The 19233-nt window shown below is 46.1% G+C and overlaps 1 protein-coding gene across 2 annotated transcripts in view; it reads right to left on the bottom strand.

Annotated features, from left to right (window-relative positions):
* Positions 1 to 19233, bottom strand: part of ATXN7 (ataxin 7) — a 150462-nt gene that overhangs the window by 130104 nt on the left and 1125 nt on the right. For both annotated transcript variants that reach the window (XM_040359171.1, XM_040359174.1), the window contains exon 2: positions 6518 to 6620. The gene's annotated coding sequence lies outside the window, so the exon portion shown is untranslated. The remainder of the gene's footprint in view (positions 1 to 6517; positions 6621 to 19233) is intronic.

Here is a 19233-nt window from a genome sequence, read left to right as displayed (position 1 = left end):
TCCTGAGCGAAATGTAATTGCTAAATCAGTATATCTTATACCTGTGAACGCCCTAAAGAGATAGTCCACCTTTCTGACCATGCTTTATGTTACACTCATATTTAGAGTTTATTGCAGGACTCGACAAACTTCAGGCGCCAGGTCGCCATGGCGAGAAGAAGTTTGGCCCTGGTGCCTAGGGTGCCACTCAATTGTTCTCCACACCCTGCTCCCCTTCTGTTATGCACCCACCGGGTAGATGGGAAGGAGGAGAGCGGACACACGGCGGCTCTCCTCCCCTTCTAGTTGTTGACCCAGAAGTGATGTGTGATGTCACATCAGAGTCCCTGTTAACGGTTTCCCCAGCCATCGAGGCTGGGAAAAAAAATGTAATGGCAGTGTAGTGTGCATTGCATGACACTCAGTGGAGCACAGAGGAGACATACAGGGTCTTTTAACCCTTTCCCTACTGACACATTGTCAAATGACGTCGGCAGGAACCCTCCCTCGATCCAGGTGGACGTCATAGGACGTCCTGTATTCCCGGCGTTCTAGGGCGCACGCGCCCGCGGCACCGCTCGTGACCCGGCGCCCGCGATTGCCGCCCGGTGTGGATCTGTGTGTGTAAACACACAGATCCACCTCCTGTCAGAGGTGAGGAGACCAATGCTGTGTTCCCAGTACAGAGGAACACACATCGGTCTCCTCCCCTTGTGAGTCCCCTCCCCCCTACAGTTAGAACACACTATAGGGAACATTTTACCCCTTCAGCGCCCCCCTAGTGGTTAACCCCTTCCCTGCCAGTCACATTTACACAGTAATCAGTACATATTTATAGCATTAATCACTGTATAAATGTGAATGGTCCCAAAAACGTGTCAAAAGTGTCCTAAGTGTTCGCCGCAATGTCACGGTCATAATAAAAAAAAAAAAAAAAAAAAAATCGCATTTTGCCGCCAATACTAGTAAAAAAATTAATAAAATAAAAATGCCATAAATCTATCACCTATTTTGTAGACGCTATAACTTTTGCGCAAACCAATCAATATACAATTATTGCGATTTTTTTTTACCAAAAATATGTAGAAGAATATGTATCGGCCTAAACTGAGGAAAGAAATTTTTTTTTTTTTTTTTTTTTTTTAAATCAAGAAAGTTTTTATTGCTCACAGAACAAGCAAGAAATCAACAGTATGACATCTCTTACAGGTTACAAACATTACACTTCACATACATCTTTTCATTCGGTACAAGCATGAATACAATCTGCTTTATATTGCGCCCTCTCATCCCACTCCCCCAGTTCTAACGGGTTTAGTTTCCTCCTAGCAATCTCGCCTGGACGAGCTCCATAGGGCTCAGACCTGGTGTAGCTAGCCATGCATCCCATATTTTGTCAAACTTGCCCGCCCTACCCCTATGCTGATATATATATTTTTCCATCACGAGCATCTTGCCCATATGTGTCACCCATAGTTTAAACGTGGGGGGTACCTCCAGCTTCCATTTCAAAAGGATGACCTTTCTGGCCTGGAATAATGCCCTATTAAATACCAGTCTGGTCATCTCCTCCGCCACCGCTCCCTCCAATACTCCTAGCAGGCAATAGACCGGTTCCAGGGGAACGGAAGTCTGGAAGACCGAGTTGAGCGTGTCCAGGACCTCCCTCCAGAACCTATGGAGTTTGGGGCAGCGCCAGAGCAGGTGGATCAAGTCACCCGTTCCTACCCTGCACCTGTTGCACAAGGGGTCGGGGACCCTGCCCATTTTAAAGAGCTTCACCGGGGTGTAGTGGACCCGCAATAGGATGTATAATTGAGATACCTTTTGTGCAACGTTTAGGGAGCACCTGTTTACCACCTGCATCGCCTCCTCCCACATGTCACCTGTCAATGGCCCAACGTCCGCCTCCCACTGATCTGCCACCTTCATGGGGTGTCCTTCCAAGAATGAGTCAAGTAGCATATTGTAGCACTGCGAGATAATGCCCTTTGTTTCTAAGGCTTCCCGCAGGATGCGGAATACCGGAGTGGGGGACTGAGCCCACTCCACCGCACTCCCCTGGGCCCTAATTGCGTGTTGCAGCTGGACGTAGTAAAAAAACATGTTTTGTGGAAGCGCATACCTGGACCTTAAAGTATCAAACGGGAGCAGTGTGCCCCTGTGAAAAATCTGTTTGAGGAGGGCGACACCTCTAAGGCGCCATCTGGGACCCTGATCCAGTTTGGCCAGTTCAGTGAACGTGTTGTTATCCCATATCGGGCTAAATTCAGTAAACCCAGTGACCCCCTGCAGCTGCCTCACCTTATTCCACACCTTCTGGATAAGTACATATGTGGGCATTTTCCTATTGGGCTTCTGAAAGTGCTGAGCCTCCAGACCCTCCGGTATCGACCGGGCCCCAGTGCCAAACATCAGAAGCCTGGCCGAGGAACCCGCCGGGACCGGGGACATGGCCCCAATCAGGTGCTGTAGCTGCGCAGCTAGGTAGTAAATCCATGGGTTAGGAAGTGCCAGTCCCCCTCCCTCCTTGGGGCGTTGCAATTGCTCCAGTTTTATCCTGGGGGCCCTAGTGTGCCATAGCAGTTGTCTAAAGAGCGAGTTTACCACTCTGAAATTTTTAAGGGTGATAACTATTGGGGAATTGTGGAGCAGGTATAGTAACTGCGGCATCAGGATCATTTTGATGAGATTAGTCTTACCCGCGAGGGACATTTGCAACCTATTCCATATGTGTATTTTGTCTCTAAACCTGGTCAATAGGGGAAAGATATTCAATCTGCTATAGTCAGTCACATTGGGGGACACATGCACCCCCAGGTATTTAAAAGAGGGCACTATCGGGACGGGGGTTGAGGGGCCGTCCTTGGTCATGGGAGGTCCGTCCAGGAACATCAGTGCAGATTTAGTCCAATTTATGGTGAGGCCCGAGAAATGTCCAAACCTCACCACAAGGGACATCACCTGGCTCAGGGAGTCCCCAGCATCTTCCAAAAACAGGAGCATGTCGTCGGCATACAACATGAGCTTCTCATGCATGTCTCCGTAGCGGAAGCCCTTTACTGCTGGGCAATTTTTTTTTTTTTTTTTTTTTTTTTTAAATTGTGATATTTATTAAATAAAATCGCTCTTCTTTTGTTTATAGCGCAAAAAATAATAACCGCAGAGATGATCAAATACCACCAAACGAAAGCTCTAATTGTGGGGGGGGGGGGGGGAGGAATTTAGTTTGGGTACAGTGTTGCATGACCACGCAATTGTCATTCAAAGTGCAACAGCGCTGAAAACTAAAAATTGGTCTGGGCAGGAAGGGGGTGAAAATGCCCTGTATGGAAGGGGTTAAAGAGAACTTGTCACACAAAAAAAAAAAAAAAAAGTCCTTTATGTGATGGGCAAAATTATTTTTATTTAAAAAAAGTATAAGTTGCACCCAAGCACATAAAAACCCCCCTCAAAAAAATTGAGGCCCCCCACCCCAACAAATACACACGTATTTATGTAAACACACGCAGCAGGGCGCCTACACATGAAAACGTTGATTGTGATACACGTTACATACCATTACACACGCCGGAATGAGAGAAAAAATTTGAGAACCAGACCTCCTTCCTAATGCTAAACTGATGACCTACAGGGCGCTTTTAAAGCTTTGCCTATTGAAAATAGAGAGTATTGACAGGTTTAAGGTTTGACATGTTGGGTATCTATCTACTCAGTGCAACCTCAGCTTTTATATTTCACCTGTTTTTTTACTGACCTTTGCGGTAATATCATGTAACATAAAAAATTGGAGCCAACACTGTTTTATTCTCTATGGTCTCTGCTTTCAGGAAATCTATAATTTTTGGGTGTTTCATGTAATCTTCAGGTTTAAAAAACAACTTAAAAACGTCTCTTGCTGTAAAAGAGATAAAAGATGAGTTCACCTTCGGGAACATGTTTCGTGTTCCACCCATAAGATTATTATTTTTTTTTTTTTTTTAACTGGCTCCTTTTTTAGCTGGCCCATAAATTCAAAGAAAATTTGTCAAGCCCTGGTTTATTGGTAACATGGTCCTATTTTTCACCTCTGATGTTTTTCCCAAGGGAGATATACTGTACATCCTCTATCTGTCTCGGTGACCACTGCGGGACTGAAAGTGAGGGAAAAACACAATATTTTGAGTTGCCATCAAAACAGGAGCACAGAGGAAACTTTCCAATGTGGACATATATTCTGGTGACAAACCATCTATTTGCCTCACTTTGGGGAGACATGGGACATAGTTGGCAAAAAATTGACAGGAGCAACCAATCAAAATTTTATCTGCTAAAGCAGACTAGCAAATTGACTTCTTTAGGTTATTGTGCTTTACCACTTAATGCCAGACAATGTTCCAGTACATCACCCAACTAAGTCGTTATACCAAATGATGCCTGCAGCTGCAGGCATCATCCCGATATATATTTTTTAGCGCCAAGTATTTTCTTGTAAAAGCAATCCTAGCAGCTCAATAGCCTCCCCTTCTGCCACCTTCCCGGGGGTCTCCCATCCCACCGGAGAACCCAGGATTGCCACCGGCTGACTATAGCGCTGAACAGGGAACGGAACGGCCCCATCTCTAGTGTCTAAGAAACTGGAAGCGATGAGTATTTTCTCACTTCTGGTTTCGCCGGTTATGATCCAAAGCTTTTAAGGGCAGAGAAGACATCTCGAGTCTAATAGAATCCCGATGCCTCAGAAAAAAAGGACCTGTCACTGTTTTTTGTTATAAACAATAAAAGTGATAAAAAAAAAAAAAAAAGGTACTGTGTAAAAAATAAAAATAAAACAATTTAAAGCGCCTATGAATAATATCATTTACCTGGTTTGTCATCATTCCATGGGTGTGCGTAAGTTTGACATGTTTGGTATCTATTTACTCTGCATAACATCATCTTTTATATGTTACTAAACAATTGGGTATTATATTGTGGGGTTTTTTCCCCCCAAAAAAAAGTTTGAAAGCTGCTACGCAAATACTGTGTAACATAAAAAACTTTAACACCCACTATTTTATTCTCTGTGGCCCCTGCTATAAAAAGAAGTGTCAGAAAAAGGCCTGGTCTTTAAAGTGGGGGTCCAGCGGGGGAAAAAAAAAAAAAAATTATTTAACCACTTAACCCCCGGACCATATTGCTGGTCAAAGACCAGAGCACTTTTTGCGATTCGGCACTGCGTCGCTTTAACTGACAATTGCGCGGTCGTGCGACGTGCTTTCCAATCAAAATAGTCGTTCTTTTTTTCCCACAAATAGAGCTTTCTTTTGGTGGTATTTGATCACCTCTGAGGTATTTAGTTTTTGCGCTATAAACAAAAAAAGAGCCCAGGGAAGGGGTTAACACTAAGGGGCGGGGAAGGGGTTAAGTATGTTCCCTGGGTGTGTTCTAACTGTAGGGGGGGTGGCCTCACTTGGGGAAATGACTGATCGCTGTTCATACATTGACAGGAGTCTCCTAGTGGCCGCTTCGAGAGCCCGACGTATAGCTACGGGCTCTCACGCAGGGGAGCCGACCTGCCGCCGTATAACTGCGGCGGCTGGTCGGCAAGTAGTTAATTCGCAAGTAGTTAGACTGCAAGGCTTCACTGCCTGTTTTCCCTTAGTGAGGATGGCGGCGCAGGGACCCGGTCCGAGGGCGGCCGACATCGTGGGCAACCTAGACAGGAAAGTGTGCTTATTTAAAGTCATCAGCTACAGTTTTTGTAGCTGCTGACTTTGAATAAGCACACTTTCCTGCCCAGGTTGCCCGCGATGTCGGCCGCCCTCGGACCGGGTCCCGGCGCCGCCATCCTCACTAAGGGAAAACAGGCAGTGAAGCCTTGCGGTCGCATGGCTCTTTGTGAATGGGCACACCGTCCTGTGTGTCCCAGTAGGCAGAGCGCCTCCATTTCCGAGAAGGTAACGTGAGGAGGAGAACACAGAACCTCACCGCGGACGAAGAAGAGGCAGATTAGGACGATCTGCCTAGTAACAGCCATTTCTGGCAAGTATAATATTTATTTATTTTTAGCCTTTTTGGCTATTTTTTTTTTTTGTAGGGTGGACCTCCACTTTAAATGGTTAAGCTGGCCATAGATAGGCTGATCGAAAAAAAAAAAAAAAAAAGGAAAAGATTCCCCTATCAACACAAGTGAGGTGGATGGAGGAAACCTCTCTTCTGTGCTATTGTATTCTGACAGCAGGGACTCCTCCACTGTCAGAATACACGAATCAGCGCTGCAGCCACTGATCAAATGAAAACCTTCCAACATCCCATTTTAGAAAAGTCAATCATTAGATCGACTTCTGTAGAAGGGAAAGGCCATAGTTGGATTGAAATTCAGCTAAATTTCAATCCACCTGTGGCCAGCTATAGGCAGAAGAATTCCCGTTACTAAATAAAGCTGTTGCACTGCATATGATTTGAATTGCTGATTAGTATATAATGGCGAATGGTCAATTAATCAATTAACCAGGAATAAAAAAAAAAAAAAAAACTGTCCCTAGAAAGGGAATGTAGAGCTCAGACAGTCACATACCTTTCAAGGATGCATTCCTACAACTTGAGGATGTAGTTACTGATTTATGAATAGCTTCAGATAAGATTCTTAATTGTCTGGTTCTTCCTTTTGTAGTGCAGCTCTGCAGAATAGAACATAAAAAAACAATATAATTACACATAATACAATATGCAAATGAGAACTTCACGTTCATAAAAAAAAAAAAAAAAAAAAAAGAAGAAAATAAATAATTATAAAGATAATTGCATAGCATTATGTTATGTTGTGTTATTAAAGGTAACCTCCCACCAACTTTATTTTTGGTGTGCAGAAAAGGCTCCTTTTCTCTTCTTGTTTTGTCTGACAGCCATGACTTAGACAGGCGGTATGGGGGAATCTATGTCTTGGGGACTCAGAGAGCCGTACAATCCTGACAGGAGTTTGGAATCATCCTCAGTGTACTAGGAATTTGTGTTTTCCTTAAAGAGTTACTAAACCCACAACAGTAAAATCAGCATGTATATGCAGTAAAGCATGCTTGTTATACTCACTGTGGAACCTAAGGAGTTATTTATTAAAAAGGCATTTGATCCTGTCTTCTCTGATCCTCCCTTTCTGCCCCAGTCCCCAGTCCATCTGCTTATAGAACAGAGCCTAGGAGGCACTCTGCTAATGCTCAGTTTGGTTTGTATTGCTTTTTTTTTTTTTGGTGAGGGTGCATGTGATCAACAAAGAGCCAATCAGCACTGTCCAGACTGAGGGTCAGGCAGCCTCATAGGACAGTCAGGGGAGAATGGAAACTCCTACTGCAAGCTTTAACCGGACACTGATAGAAGTCATAAGACTGCTATATACTGTTGATGGGAAAAGGTATTTAGCAGTTTATATTTACTAAAATAATTGCCTTTTCATGTTTTGTGTACAGTGGGAGACCAGATCTAGTAAATGCAGGGTCCTGGGTTTAGTAAAACTTTAATTCCTATTTTGTACAATGACGAACATGATAAACAAGAAAATGTAAATGAATCCCTGTAAGTCCTATAGTAATAGTATACAAGTCCTTGTAATCCAAGACCAGCTGCACTAGAAGGAAGGGCTTTAGCCTCTACTAACCTGACCCTAAGGGTCACATTAAAGTGTCTACTACCACTTAAGCATGCTTTTTTATGTGTTTTTGATGCTTCTGTGATGCCTTTTTTAAGCTTTAATGAAGCTTCACAAATGCCCTGTGAGTGTATTGATTCTCTGTTTGTATTAACCACTTAAGCCCCGGACCTTTAGGCAGCTAAATGCCCAGGCCAGGTTTTGCGATTCGGCACTGCGTCGCTTTAACAGACAATTGCGCAGTCGTGCGACGTGGCTCCCAAACAAAATTGGCGTCCTTTTTCCCCACAAATAGAGATTTCTTTTGGTGGTATTTGATCACCTCTGCGGTTTTTATTTTTTGCGCTATAAACAAAAATAGAGCGACAATTTAGAAAAAAATGCAATATTTTTTACTTTTTGCTGTAATAAATATCCCCCAAAAACATATATAAATTGTTTTTTTTCCTCAGTTTAGGCCGATACGTATTCTTCTACCTATTTTTTAAAAAAAAAAAAAAAAAAAAAAAAAAAATCGCAAAAAGCGTTTATCGATTGGTTTGCGCAAAATTTATAGCGTTTACAAAATAGGGGATATTTTTATTGCATTTTTATAAAAAAAAAATTTTTTACTACTAATGGCGGCGATCAGCGATTTTTGGCGGGCACTTCGGACAATTTTGACACATTTTTGGGACCATTGTCATTTTCACAGCAAAAAATGCATTTAAAATTGCATTCTTTATTGTGAAAATGACAGTTGCAATTTGGGAGTTAACCACAGGGGGCGTTGAACGTGTTAGGCTTCACCTAGTGTGTGTTTACAACAGTAGGGGGGTGTGGCTGTAGGTCTGACGTCATCGATTGTGTCTCCCCTATTAAGGGGATGACACGATCGATGCGCCGCCACAGTGAAGCACGGGGAAGCCGTGTTTACATACGGCTCTCCCCGTTCTTCAGCTCCGGGGAGCGATCGTGACGGAGCGGCTATAAACGAATAGCCGCGCCGTCGTCCCGGATCGCTCCCCGAGGTAAGCCGCACGCAGCGGGGGGGGGGGGGGGGCCCGGTCGGACCCCCGACCCACGGAAAGGCAAGGACGTATATATACGCCCATCTGCCTGTCCGTGCCATTTTGCGGACGTAAATAGTTGTGCGGTGGGCGTTAAGTGGTTAAACGGCTATATAGTACCCCTATTCAGCAGATCCCTAGCTCATTCGTACCCCTATTCAGCAGATCCCTAGCTCATTCGTACCCCTGTTCAGCAGATCCCCAAGCTCATTGGTACCATTGTTCAGCAGATCCCATCAGTAGTAACCCCCAGCTTTACTGATCGCCTAGTCAATAGTAACCCCCAGCTATGCTGATCCCCACTCAGTAATAACCCCCAGCTCTGCTGTTCCTCCAATTTGCTGATCCTCCTCTCTCTGGTCCCTTCTCACCTCCCGCTATATTGATCCCATGCTGCACACGTGACATTGCTAGTTTCTCCTGAACTGGTCTGCCAGCTCTGCTGATCCCCCCCCCCCCCCACTCCGTCCTCTCCACATTGCACATGAGATATGACGTCTGCACCAGACACTTCTAGAATATATACACATGAACCGGAAGTGATTGCTGATGATGTCTTTCCAGTTCACTTTTTGGTTTCCCAGCACACCCTGGGATATCTCACACCTGAAATACCTCCAAAGCAAAGCTAGCTCTGAATAAAAGCCCCTCAAAAGCTGCAGTTGCTGTAAACGAGAGTTATCATAGAATACTATGGAGGCTTCGGAGATGCTTTGAAGCACCAAAAAAAAGACATGGGGGCAGATTCAAGAAGCTGTTGCGCAGCGCAATAGCCGTTTTGCTCCCGTGTAGCGAATGCCCCTGATTCAGGAACATCGCTACGCGGACTGCAGCCTAGGATATGACAGGCATAAGCCTCCTTATGCCTTCATATCTCAGGCTGCATTCTTGCGTTGTCCGCTAGGGGGCGCGGCCATTGTGATCGGCGTATAGTATGCAAATTGCATACTACCACCGATTCACAAAAGTTGCGCGGGCCCTGCGCACGCAAGGTACGGAGTTTCCGTACGGCGACTTTAGCGCAAGGTTGCTCCTGCTGTAGCAGGGGCAGCCAATGCTAAAGTATAGCCGCCCTTCCCGCTCGTGAAATTTAAATTTCACGTCGTTTACGTAAGTGATTCGTGAATGGCGCTGGACGCCATTCACGTTCACTTAGAAGCAAATGACGTCCTTGCGACGTCATTTGCCGCAATGCACGTCGGGAAAGTTTCCCGACGGAGCATGCGCTGTTCGCTCGGCGCGGGAGCGCGCCTAATTTAAATGATTCCCGCCCCCGGCGGGATCATTTACATTAGGCACCCTTACGCCTGGCTATTTAGCATAGCGCCCGCGCAATTTATGGAGCTACTGCTCCGTGAATCGCGGGCATATCAAAATATTTGCGTGGGCGCAGAGCAAAAATCGTTGCCCTTTGCCCACGCAAATATTGCGTGGATCTACCTGAATCTGGCCCATGGGGTATAATTTTTGAAGCAAAGCAAAAGTAACGTGTGAACAGGACTGTAAGCTTACCATTTTATTTAGTGGCAGGAGTTTTAATTGGCCTTCAGAGTGCTTTAAAAAAGTTAGTTCAATGCCACATTTTGAAGTGTAATTGAGCCCTAAAACAATCAAGAAATTAGAAATTTGTATCTCAAGACATTTTCAAAATAGGCAATCACTTCACCAAGGTGAGATCCCTGAATTAACTACAACCACAATCTGAGAAGAGTGTGAAATTGGCTCCTAAGTCTAGCAGAAAACCCAGAATTCAATCCCACGAATCCAGCATGACAGGTAGGTACATGGAAGACACCCTAACAAGGACAGGGAAGAATGTAAGGTTAGAACCCAACTATAAACTGGTGAGAACCCAAATGGAGCATAGAGCTAGACACCAGTTATACAAAAGTCACAGGTGTCAAACACAAGGCCCGCCGGCCGAATCCAGCCCTCCAGATCATTTCATGTGGCCCTCGCAGCTCTCCTGCAGCTACAAGAGAGCTCCAGCCCTCCTCTGGTCCTCCTCCAGACCACTACTTTCTGCTTTCAAGCAATGCATCCAGCTTTTTCCCCAGCAGCAGCATAAGGAAAAGGGGTGCACTGTGATGTAAGGGAGAGTGGGGGACTCAACTTCTGATGGTGGGGTGGCTCTTGACATCCAATGTAAGGGGAGGGGATGCGCTGGACATCTAATCTTACAGTTACAACTGGCCCTTTTGAGGGCAATCATAATGCTGCTGAAAATAGTCTGCCTAACCTTACATGGAAACTTGAGTCTAAAGGCTACTAAATGCTCCAAACACCCCATATCCAACAAGGCAGGCAGAATCGTGGAGCCAGAAACAGGAGTCCTATAACGACATTGAAGAACGCTTGGCTAAGTGAATCTTGGGCAGGAAACAGGGCAAGCAAGGCCTTCTTCACATTGCTGCGGATCCGCCAAGGGAGAGGGGCTGAATACCAGGTCATCAAGCCGTAAGAAAGTCTTAGGGCATTCCCCGTGCTTGGTGGAGGATACTTGCAGCGGGAGACTAGTTTCTTCCACCTGCAGACAGTCCAAGAAGACATGGAGCCTTCCACATATATCTTCCATCTACAATGCGATCTCTGAGATACACTCAAGTGTGTGAACTCCTTCTCCACATCCAGAAGCTACCAGTTAGGGAGCACTGGTTTCCCCTCGAAAGTCCCGCGCGCGTCCACGTGATCCTCTTCGGTTCCCAGCCTGGCCGTTGATTGGCTAGGCTGGACGGATTGATAGCAGCGCAGCCATTGGCTGGCGCTGCTGTCAATCACAGCGGATGACGCGGTGCGCCGGGGGGCGGGGCTGAGTGATACAGTCGGCGGCTATGGCCGCCACTGTATCATGGGAGCGCGCTCGCAAAAGCTTTCCACCATGCGAGCTCGCATGAAGGTGGAAAACTTTTGCGAGGAGGAGCCGAGACAGCCGCCGAGGGACCCCAGAAGACAGGGTTAGGGGACACTCTGTGCAAAACGAGCTGCACAGTGGAGGTAAGTATAACATGTTTGTTATTTAAAAAAAAAAAAAATTTGCCTTTAGTGACCCTTTAAGGGAATCAGCATGGGTTAGACTGAGATCCTTAGTACAGCTTACAACCAGAACTAGGCTAGCAAACACTCAGACTTTTCTCTGCAGAGCTGAACAAAAGACATCCATTCTCTTAAAAAAACACTGAGGCATGCTAGGTGCACTGGTCCGGCCTACAGAATTTGTGTTTGCCAGTGTCCAGTCCTCCTGTAGATGGCAGTATAACCTGAAAGTATACACTACTGCGCAAAAGTTTTAGGCAGGTGTGAAAAAATGCTGTAAATTAGGAATGCTTTCAGAAACAGAAGTGTTCAATTCTTCTAGATATGCTTGCCAGGGCCGGCCTTTGGGGTGTGCGAGCTGTGCGGCCGCACAGGGCGCCATGGCCAACAGGGGCGCCGTGCAGCCAGGGCCGTCTTAATAGGATATAAGGGACCTCTTTGTGTATGTTTAGGTGACCAGGGGTGAAGATGGGGGGTGCCACAGGATTAGCTCGCACAGGGCGCCTGAACACCTAAGGCCGCCCCTGATGCTTGCACACAGTTTTTGAAAGAACTCGCCAGTTAGGTTGTTCCAAACCTCTTGGAGAACTAACCACAGATCTCCTGTAGATGTAGGCTGCCTCAAAACCTTCTGTCTCTTCATATAATCCCAGACAGACTCGATCTTGAAATCAGGGCTCTTTGGGGACTAAACCATCACTTCCAGGACTCCTTTTTCTTCTGTATGGGGTTGATGTTCTGTTGCAGAATAAATTTGGGTCCAAACACACACTTCCCTGATGGTATGGAATGATGGATAAGTATCTGCTTGTATTTCTCAGTATTGAGGAAACCATTGATCCTGACCAAGTCTGCAACTCCATTTGCACAAACGTGCAACCTTCACCATGCTTCACTGTTGCCTGCAGACATTAATTATTGTACTGCTCTCCAGCCCTTCAGTGAAAAAACTGCCTCCTGCTACAGCCAAACATTTCATATTTTGACTCATCAGTCCAGAGCACCTGCTGCCATTTGTCTGCACCCCAGTTTCTGTGTTTTCTTGCATAGTTGAAGTTGTTTTCACATTGGAGGTATGTTTTTTTTGGCCACAATTCTTCCATGAAGACCACTTCTGGCCAGACTTCTCCGAACAGTAGATAGTTGTACCTGGAGCCCATTGCTTTCTTTCAGTTCTGTGCTAATGGCACTGCTGGACATCTTCTGCTGTTGAAGGGACGTAGGCATTTCATATGCTATATTAAAGTGGAGGTTCACCCAAAAACAACATTTTTAACATTAGATTGAGGCTCGTTTTGTGAAGGGGAATCGGGTGTTTTTTTTTTAAATCGAAGCCGTACTTACCGTTTTAGAGATGCATCTTCTCCGCCGCTTCCGGGTATGGGCTGCGGGACTGGGCGTTCCCATTTGATTGACAGGCTTCCGACGGTCGCATACAGTGCGTCACGATTTTCCGAAAGTATCCGAACGTCGGTGCGCAGGCGCCGTATAGAGCCGCACCGACGTTCGGCTTCTCGTGACGCGATGTATGCAACCGTCGGAAGCCTGTCAATCAAATAGAAATGCCCAGTCCCGAAGACCATACCCGGAAGCGGCGGAGAAGATCCATCTCTAAAACGGTAAGTACTGCTTCGATTTTAAAAAAAAAACACCCGATTCCCCTTCACAAAACGAGCCTCAATCTAATGTTAAAAATTGTTTTTCGGGTGAACTCCCGCTTTAAGTTTCTTTGGCAAACTACTGAGTCTACGGTGCTTAACATTGTCCGTTTCTTTGTGCTTCTTCAAAAGAGTCTGAACAGCACATCTTGAACCCCCAGTCTGTTTTATAATCTTTGCGGGAGAGAGACCCTGCTGATGCAGTATAACTACCTGCATTAGAGCTTCCAGTGGTCGGCAAACTGTCCATTGCAGGCCAATGAGGGGTAGATCACATCCCTTCCTTGCCGACCCCAGACCACACCTTCCACATATGCAGAGGGCCACAGGGAAGGAACAACCAAGTATGCTGCGTCTCTGTCAAGCAAAAGGAAGGCAAACCTTGACAGGAGGAGTGGCATTTACTACAATTGATTCCCTGTAGTTCCCCCCCTGTAACAGCTGATAGCTGGCTTCTCCTCCTCTCCCTTCCATCGTCTTTTAGCTTCTGCAGGGGGAAAATACAGGGAATCGGGTTCTAGTAAATGCCACCCTCGCTGCCCCTCCTGTTACAGCTGGGGAAAAAAATCAATTTGAATCGAGTTGGATGTCAAATCGATTCAGATTTTGACCAAATCAATTTTTTTTTTTTCCATCGGACCAGCGATCTGCGGACTAGGCCGAAGGATTTTTTAGGCGAGGCCGCGGCTTCGGCCTAGCCTGCAGGCTTTTCCCAGGATCGCAGCAAGCTGCAGGCAGGATTTTTTAGGGGAGGCCGCGGCTTCGGCCTAGCCTGCAGGCTTTTCCCAGGATCGCAGCAAGCTGCAGGCAGGATTTTTTAGGGGAGGCCGCAGCTTTGGCCTAGTCCGCGGCCTTTTCCCAGGATCGCGGCGGACTAGGCCGAAGCCACGGCCTCGCCTAAAAACTCCTGCCCGCAGCTCCTTATGACCGGTGCGGTGTCCATCAAAAAAAAACTTGATTCGAATCGTGAATCTATTTTTTTTTTTTAAATCGCAGATTTTTTGGGGGGCCAAAAATCGCCCAGCTCTACCTCCTGTTCAAGTTTTCCTTCCTTCTGCAGTCCGGGTCCCCTGTGTGCTCCCCTGGTCTACCAAACACCCTGAAATGCTGCCAGCTTATTCTCCTCCCCCTCCTGCCAGCTGCTGCAGGGATCGTTTTATGATGGAGAGTGAGGGAAGGGGGCCAGAAAGTATGTCATTTGCCAGTCCCCTCCTTTTCTGAATGAACACAGTGAGTAATTGGTATGGCTTTTTGGATGCAATTCTTTCATGAAGACCAGACTTCTCTAGACAGTAGATGGGTGTACCTGGGCCCCATTGGTCTCCGCTAGGTCTGTCCTAAAGGCACTGCTGAACATCTCCCAATGTTAAAGGAAGTAAGAATTATGCATCTTTCATCTGCTGTGGTAAGTTTTCGTGGCCGTGGTTCTTTTCCACCCACACAGCGCTTTGTAAATGGAAGACCACAAGGTCCGGCAGCCTTTGCGGCTGTCGGGTTGTAGTTTTTAATGAAATACCACAGTGCTGTGAGCGCGGTGGTAGATCATTCATTCTTGCGGTCAGCATATATTGGCTTCCCCATATGAGAATGTACATACACTGACAGGTCTGCAGGAGACCTGCATGGCACCAGCGATCTGCTGATCGCTGATGCAATGCATTACACAGGCTCCTCCAAAAAAATCAATACACATTTTTTTTACCTGCAAAAAAAAAAAAACGTGCATTTATGATTTTTTATGAAAAGGTGAACTTATCCTTTAAGCCTCCTACACAGCTCTTTCACTTAGGGACCGAGTCTCTTTCTGAGATTTGTTGTTTACAAGTTAAAAACAGTTTTTTTTTTGCTGGAAAATTACTTAGAACCCCCAAACATCATACATTTATTTTTCTAACACCCTAGAGAATAAAATGGCGGTAGTTGCAATACTTTATGTCACACTGTATTTGCGCAGCGGTCCTACAAGCGCACTTTTTTTGGAAACAAATACACTTTTTTTAATTAAAAATAAAGGACACCAGTGAAGTTAGCCCAATTTGTTTTTAAATTGTGAAAGATGATGTTACGCCAAGTAAATTGATACCCAACATGTCATGCTTCAAAATTGAGCCCGCTCGTGGAATGGCGACAAACTTTTACCCTTAAAAATCTCCATAGGCGACGTTCAAAAAATTCTACAGGTTGCATGTTTTGAGGTACAGAGGAAGTCTAGAGCTAGAATTACTGCTCTCGCTCTACCGATCGCGGTGATACCTCACGTGTGGTTTAAACACCATTTTCATATGCGGGCGCTACTCACGTATGCATTCGATTCTGCACGCGAGCTCGGTGGGACAAGGCGCATTTACATTTTATTTATTACAATTTTAAATTTTTTAAACCGTTCTTTTAAAAAAAAAAAAGTGTCACTTTTATTCCTATTACAAGGAATGTAAACATCCCTTGTAATAGAAAAAAAGCACGACAGGACCTCTTAAATATGAGATCTGGGGTCAAAAAGACAAATGGTCCTTTAAGAGCTATGGGTGGAAGTGACGTTTTGATGCCGCTTCCGCCCTGCAATGGTATGGAGACGGGTGGGGGCCATCTTCCCCTCACTCATCTCCCTACCCAGCCAGCAGAAGGACCCGATCGCCGCCTCCGCTGCCGACGGCTCCGGTAAGCGGAAAAGTGACCTTGTGGTGAATCCGCCGCAGAGACCCCTTTTATCGGAAACCGGACCTCCCGATGAAGAAGAGGATACCTGGGTTATGGCAGAACAAAGATATCCCTCTTCAAACAGCCAACGTATATCGGCGAGAGGCAGTCCGGAAGTGGTTACTGACGGTTATTCAACCTACATATGAAATTGATGATCATTAGCACCTACTTTGTTTAATTGGCTAATCATACACCTGGCTCAAATCCTGCAAAATCTCTGACTTTGTGCATGCGTACAAAGTGAACAAGTGTAAGGCCGGGTTCACACTGGTGCGACAAACGCTCCGACATTGGGAGCTCATGTCGCATGATGTGTGAAAATCAATGTTTCCCTATGAGAGCCGTCTTAACTGGTCCATATGAGAAGTCGGTCCAACTTTGAAAATGCTCCCTGCACTACTTTGGTCCAACTTTGATCCTACTTCAGCCCATTGAAGTCGGATCAAAGTCGGAACGCCGTCTTACATGCTCCGACTTTGGCATGTGACTTGTGCGCTGATGATCTTGAGGGGGAACACCACGCCCGAATTTTAAATAAAAAATTGGCATGGGTTCCCCCTCCAAGAGCATACCAGGCCCTTGGGTCTGGTATGGATTTTGGGGGGACCCTCATGTTTTTTCGGCGTAGGGGGTTCCCCTTAAAATCCATACCAGACCCAAGGGCCTGGTATGTTCTTGTAGGGGGAACCCTATTTAGAATTTGGCGTGGAGTTCCCCCTCAAGATTCATACCAAACACAGCACCTGGTATTGCCAAGTCAGATCCCCATTCATTGAAGTCAGACGCGTCTCTGACTTCAAGTCGCAGGGCAAAGTCGGATCCAAAGTAGTACGACTGTCGCGTCGTACCAGTGTAAACCAAGCCTAAGAACTGATGCTGGTTTGAAGCCAAAGGGCGGTCACACCAAATATTGATTTGACTAAGATTTTCCTCATGTTCACTCACTTTGCATTTTTTAAATTGATAAAAATAAACAATTAAAGCAGGGCTTTACAAATTTGCTTGGAATCTAGGAGCCAGCTAAAAAAGTTAGGAGCCAGGACCGCGCCCCCTCCCGCCTAACTCGCGCGCAGAAGCGAACGCATACGTGAGTAGCGCCCGCATATGAAAGTGGTGTTCGCAAAGTATCGCCGCGATTGGTAGAGTGAGAGCAATAATTCTAGCCCTAGACCTCCTCTGTAACTCAAAACATGCAACCTGTAGAATTTATTAAACGTCGCCTATGGAGATTTTAAAGGGTAAAAGTTTGTCGCCATTCCACGAGCGGACGCAATTTTGAAGCGTGACATGTTGGGTATCAATTTACTTGGCGTAACATTATCTTTCACAATATAAAAAAAAATTGGCTAACGTTACGTTACTGGTGTCTTATTTTTTTTATTAAAAAAAGTGTATTTTTTCCCAAAAAAATTTGCTTGTAAGACTGCTGCGCAAATATGGTGTGACAGAAAGTATTGCAATGACCACCATTTTATTCTCTAGGGTGTTAGAAAACAATATATATATAATGTTTGGGGGTTCTAATTAGTGGGAAGGAGATGGCAGTGAAAACAGACAGGGGAAGCTCTATTAGCATTGCTGAAATCAATGGGCAGCGCAATGGGCAGCGCTGCCGAAGCTTTTAGCCCTTTATTTGGCCGCTAGCAGGGGTTAAAAGTGCCCCGCTAGGGGCCAAAAATCACAGCTATTACAGTGTTAAAGCACCACTAATATTAGCAGTGATTTACCGCTAACACCCCCCCCTGGCCCCAGTGTGAAAGTGCCCCAACAATAACATACAAAGCCATTCACAATTCTGCCCCGAGCTACATCACCAAACTTATCTCCAAATATCATCCTCTCTGCTCCTCCCAAGGCCTTCTGCTCTCTAGCTCCATTGTCTCCTCCTCCTATGCTCATCTCCAGAACCTCTCCCATCCTCTGGAACTCACTACGTCCACTTTTAGGCGATCCCTGAAAACTCAGCTCTCCAGGGAGGCCTATACTGCCTTCCGCTAACAACCGAATCTTCTACTTCCTTCATCAGTTCATCCCTCACAGTCCCTACCTTTTGTTTAATCAGCCCCTCCCTCTAAGATTGTAAGCTCACAGGAACAGGGCCCTTCTAACCCTCTTGTATTAAATTGTACTGTTGGTGTCATGTCTCCCTACATTGTAAAGTGCTGCGCAAACTGTTGGCACTATATAAATCCTGAAGAATAATAATACGTATGGACATCATCACCATGGTGGGCCCTTTGCGCCACCCCCCCCCAGCACTGAAAGGACTACTAGTACCAGATATACTATATGTATGTATAGACATGACCATGGGGGCCCCTACACCCCTCCAGCACTGGAGGAACTACTAGTACCAGATATACTGTATGTGCATGTCTAAACATTGCCGTGGGGGGCCCCTGCCTCCCTCCTGCACTGGAGGAACTACTACTACCAGATATACTATGGGTGTAAACATTGCCATGGTGGGCCCCTGCACCCCTCCAGCACTGGAGGAACTACCAGTATCAGATGTACTGTATGTGTATGTCTAAACATTGCCATGGGGGGTCCCTGCACCCCTCCAGCACTGGAGGAACTACTACTACCAGATATACTATGCGTGTAAACATTGCCATGGTGGGCCCCTGCACCCCTCCAGCACTGGAGGGACTACTAGCACCAGATATACTGTATGTGTTTGTCTAAACATTGCCATGGGGGGTCCCTGCGCCCAGGGCCGATCCGCCCTATAGGCTCACTATGCAAGCTGCTTAGGGCCCCCCAAATAACTAGAGGCCCCAAACTGGTGAGAAGTCATTTTCGCCCCCTCACCCCGCTTCTCAACTCGCTGGCTGCATGGGAGAAGAGGTAAGAACTCAGCACCCCCTGCTTCTCAATTTAATGTAAGATGTCATTTCCGACAGCAGAACACCCCCTCCCCCCTCTTCTCAACGTTCTTTAATGTGACATGTCACTGTTGTCAGCGCCCCCCGCTTCTCATTTTTAATGTGCCATGTCATTTTGCTTAGGGCCCCAGGGAGGTCAGGATCGGCACTGCCTGCACCCCTCCAGCACTGAAGGAACTACTACTACCAGATATACTGTATGTGTAAACATTGCCATGGGGGACCCCTCTAGCACTGAAGGAACTACTACTACCAGATATACTGTATGTGTAAACATTGCCATGGGGGACCCCTCTAGCACTGAAGGAACTACTAGTATCCAA

The sequence above is a fragment of the Rana temporaria genome, chromosome 7 (assembly GCF_905171775.1).
Source record: "Rana temporaria chromosome 7, aRanTem1.1, whole genome shotgun sequence".
Classification (NCBI taxonomy): domain Eukaryota; kingdom Metazoa; phylum Chordata; class Amphibia; order Anura; family Ranidae; genus Rana; species Rana temporaria.
Note: the sequence above shows the minus strand (reverse complement) of the source record. Positions and strands in the feature narration are given on the sequence as shown.